Raw genomic sequence first — 4,455 nt, forward strand, 5'->3', positions numbered from 1 at the left:
GTCTCATCTTCAAATTCGTTACGGATTTTGCATGGTAAATAAAGTTCTGCAAACATGCAGAATCACTGTTTGTTAGATTTCTTCCGTTTTACGAAACCTTTTTGAGCAAACTCAACTGTGGGTGAAAGCCCTCTCCAGTACCATCATTTTGGCGTTGGTTTCACCTCAAATGGCCGTTTGAAACTGAAATGGTTCGCAGATCAAGATATGGTCAGATCTGACTTTGTCGAATTAAACCAGGAGCTTGGAAACAAATTTTTGAATGAAACCAATTGGGTAAGAAACACCTATTCAATACCTTTCAGATGCAGCTAACCTCATATTTTTATGATTTATGTACGATTTGTGGTGAATTAAACTTTTTCTGTGTGTTCTGCAGACATGGCTGTTAGCTTTTATTTCATCAAAAATCCATTTTTGAACCTAATTGGGTGATTCCAATTCTGTAGGATTACTGAATGTTTTCTTAATCATCTCAAACAAGTTTCAAATCTTTATCTGTTTGCAACTCCATAGTTAAAGCAAATGGTGAAAACATGCAGTAAACTTGTCAATCCATTTGTGAGAGTTTCAGAAACAATTTGAACCCATATCCAATTGTGTATGCTTCTCTGTTTAATTACCTTTCAAATGCAAGTGGCCTCATATTTTTAGGATTTTTCTACGATTTATGGCTTACAGATCTTGTTTTCTGTACAGTCAGATTCAAAGAAATCCCTAAAATTGTAGGTTTAATATTTTTGGGTGATTCCAATTGGGTTAGTCTTTTATTAGTACTGGCCATCTAGGAAAAATATTATTAGTCTCTGTTCATGCATATTTGTTTCTGTTAGTAATGTGTATGTGTGACATGCATTGTTGAAGCAAAACTTTTCGGTTTATTTAAAACTCTTGACCAACTCTTTTTAGTAGAGATGGGCAACCTTTGTTTTATGATTGCAAAACAAAACCCCTGCAACTTAACATTAGCTCTTTTGTTTAGCTTGAGTTTTAAAATGGTGTGGTATCTTGCTTGCTTCCTATTATTCTATAGTGTTAAGTGAGCAAATTTAATTAGGAAAACTGATTTCTACTTTTCCAAAAATGTTTGAAATTATGTTGTGGATGTTTGTAATGTCAAACTAATGCTCTTGTCCTCTTTATGATGTTATCTACCAGGGGGTACTTAGCTTGTGCCATGGTGATACCGAGAGAGGCAATTGCTAAGTTGTGATACTCTCATACCTTTACTAGGTAAATAAAATGGGTTTTCTTCTAGTTGCTTTGTAGTATCTTTAAGTCTTTTGTATGTTAGCCTTAGAAGAGTGGTTAGCTATTGTTTGCTGATTGTTGCATGCTCGTTATGATTGATGCAATGTGATTGATTGTGTTCCTTTTATATTTTCCGGCGATAGATTGCGAACGATTCCGGAGAAGATGAAGAAGTGGATCGGACAAGGATTTTATTTATATTGTTGGGATTCTTACATTGATGGAGTTGAAGAAGTACAGGGACAAATAAGCCAAGGCAAGCCATCTTTTGATCTCTGATTCGGTGTCTAGTTGGATGTCATTTGTTGATATCCAAAGCACCTTGATTCTATGTGTGTTGTTCTCTTTATTATTGTCATCTATGTATGGTTGCTAGTGGGGTACTCCCTAGTGGTGATACTCCACTATTGTCTTTGGGATTATGGGATGCATGGTATCATAGCCGTGCTATTCCACTTGGTTTTCTTGTATGCTCAACATGAGCATGTTCCATCTCAAGATAGTAACTTACACCACACCCACTACTTTTGTAGTTTAGAGGTATCAATGTCATGATCTTGGTGTATTCTCAAAATAAGAGAGGTATGCCTTTGTACCATATTGGAGAGTATGTTGGATAGTGATACTCCACTATCCAAATTGAATAGTAGCACCACAAATCTGAAAGTTTGATCCACCATATGTTATCATCTTACATGCTTACCTTAAGCAAGTAGGATCCTCTTTATGCCACTCACATATATCCCTCATGGCGTGATGACCTTTATCCCGGCCATGGTGTTGAATTAGTTCCTTCTCATGAAACTATAGGTTGGGAACCCCTCAAGGTTTTACCTTGTTGTAAATGTTTATGAAAACCCTGGGTGAGTTAACCCAAGTGTATGGTTTAAGAAAACAAAGGATCTTGATAAGAATGTTTGGGAAAGTGGTATGGTTGTTTGAGGAACAACCATGGTGTTGTGGGAAAAAGTGTTGGTTTCTAAAAAGGGGCACTGCGTATAAGTGTTCGCCGTCCCAACTTTTATTCGCGCAACCACATTATCCAAAGTGGGCACGGGCTTAGTCTGTAGTTCGTTGAATTTGGCATGAGCACCCTTCAAAACTCTCTAGGGAGGGTCACGATGACCTCTGACGCCGGGTTGCGCTCTGGAGGAGGCAATACACTGTCTTAACTGATAGTCGGACAATTACTGAGGGTCTTCTGTCATGGCGCCGGAGATACGCTCAAAAGGAGGTATGCTGCCGGGGTGCCGGGAAGGGGTAAGCCCACAGGGAAGGAATTGTGCCAATGGAGACGGGCGAAAGACTATGACTGATTATTCGAGACTCGCATACTTTCGTATGACGATCTGGGGATGATCCCGGCGGATTTATCAGTTCTTGTGGGGAAAGTGCGCAAACTCTGCAGAGTCAAATCTATTCGAATAGCCGCGTCCACGGTCATGGACAAGTTGATATGGCCATACTTAACCGGGGCTTGCGTTTTGTTTTTGAACAAATGGTTTGCAAAGGAAGTGTTGTGTTTATGTGTACCGAAGAGGTACGGAAAAAGGGCGTGTGTTGACCATATGGAGATGGTCGTGGAAAAATGGAGACTAAGTGGGGAACTCTTTCCTAAATGTTTCTTGAAGAGGAACTCTTCTTTAACAAAGATATAGAGATGTCATAGATATCTTTTGAAGTATCTTCTTCAATAAAGATATAGATATGTCATAGGAATTCTCTAGCATTCCCATCAACTGAGATGGCCGTATGCTAACCCTTCTTCAATGAAGATATAGATATGTCATAGAACTTCCTAAGTGTCCCCATCAATTGAGATGGCGGTATGCTACCTTTCCTCCTAGAAGGTTAGCGGGATGTCCTTGAAACACCATAGTGTCCGCATCACTTGAGATGCCGGCATGCTATATCCACAGGAGAAACTGACGCTCTTGTGCATGCTATATCCACAAGAGAAACTATTTCTCTTTCACATGCTATATCCACAAGAGAAACTGATTTTCTTCCTCATGCTATTTCCACTGGAGAAAATAGCTCTTCCTTCTTGTCTCCTTAGATTAGCACTTGTTATCATACACTCTTGCAACGTACCTTTCTTGATGGTTTGCGAGTACAATTCCAAATGTACTCACGGCTTTGTCCCTGGCTATTTACTTGGCCAGACTTGAAGGAACTCGACAGATGAAGAAGGAATTGGCGACGTCTATGCGAGCTATGAACGTCTTCCCAGTCAGTTGCCTGTTGGGTTATGGCAGATGACTTGGGTACTGCGCTGCTGAAATGATGATGCTACTCTGATGTTTAGTTAGGCCCTTCGAGGCTATTATGTAAGTATCGGTCATGTGACCATGTTGTAATTTTCTTATTCCGCTTTGTAATGGATGGTGTAATTTGATATCAGTTCGGTTATGTGTTCACGGCGCACTGATCATGGGATCGTGAACTGTATACATAACAGGGAATTTCGGACAGCTAGTCCGGGGTCCCCACAGATGTAGTCCGGTGTAAACTCTTTGTTTTCTCCGGTTTCAAACCAACAAATTGGTGATCGACACTTCCTTCCATACAATGCTTCGTACAGTGCCATCTGGATGCTACTCTGATAACTATTGTTATATGAGAATTCTGCTAAAGGTAAATGGTCCTCCCATGAGCCTCCAAAGTTCAGAGCACAAGCTCTAAGCATGTCCTCAAGTATCTGATTGGTTCTTTTGGTTTGTCATCCGGTTTGTGGATGATATGCCGTACTGAAATCCAACTTGGATCCCAAAGCTTCTTGGAGTTGTTTCCAAAACGCTGATGTGAAAATTGAACCTCTATCTGAGACTATTTTCTTGGGTACTCCATGCTTACTCACAATCTCCTTCACATATATATCCACAAGCTTTTCTGCAGTATCCTTTGTATTTACGGCTATGAAATGAGCACTCTTGGTAAGCCTGTCCACTATTACCCATATCATATCCTTCTTCTTACTAGTCATTGGTAGACCAATAACAAAATCCATTCCGATTTCATCCCATTTCCACTCCGGTATCTCTAGTGGTTTGAGTAATCCCGCAGGACTCTGATGTTCTGCCTTCACTCGTTGACATGTATGACATTCCGAGACATATTGTGCTATTTCTGTTTTCATGTTGTTCCACCAGAACATCTCTTTCAAATCCATATACATCTTAGTACTTCCCGGATGTATTGAAT

General features: G+C 40.0%; 1 long non-coding RNA gene across 1 annotated transcript; it reads left to right on the top strand.

The window, feature by feature from the left end:
* The first annotated feature begins 209 nt into the window (after window positions 1-209).
* Window positions 210-1,639, top strand: LOC139833454 (uncharacterized). Its single transcript, XR_011749269.1, has 3 exons — window positions 210-276; window positions 1,159-1,233; window positions 1,395-1,639. It is a non-coding gene; the product is annotated as an uncharacterized lncRNA (long non-coding RNA).
* The last annotated feature ends 2,816 nt before the right edge of the window (window positions 1,640-4,455 follow it).

The sequence above is a fragment of the Lolium perenne genome, chromosome 1 (genome assembly GCF_019359855.2).
Source record: "Lolium perenne isolate Kyuss_39 chromosome 1, Kyuss_2.0, whole genome shotgun sequence".
NCBI lineage: Eukaryota > Viridiplantae > Streptophyta > Magnoliopsida > Poales > Poaceae > Lolium > Lolium perenne.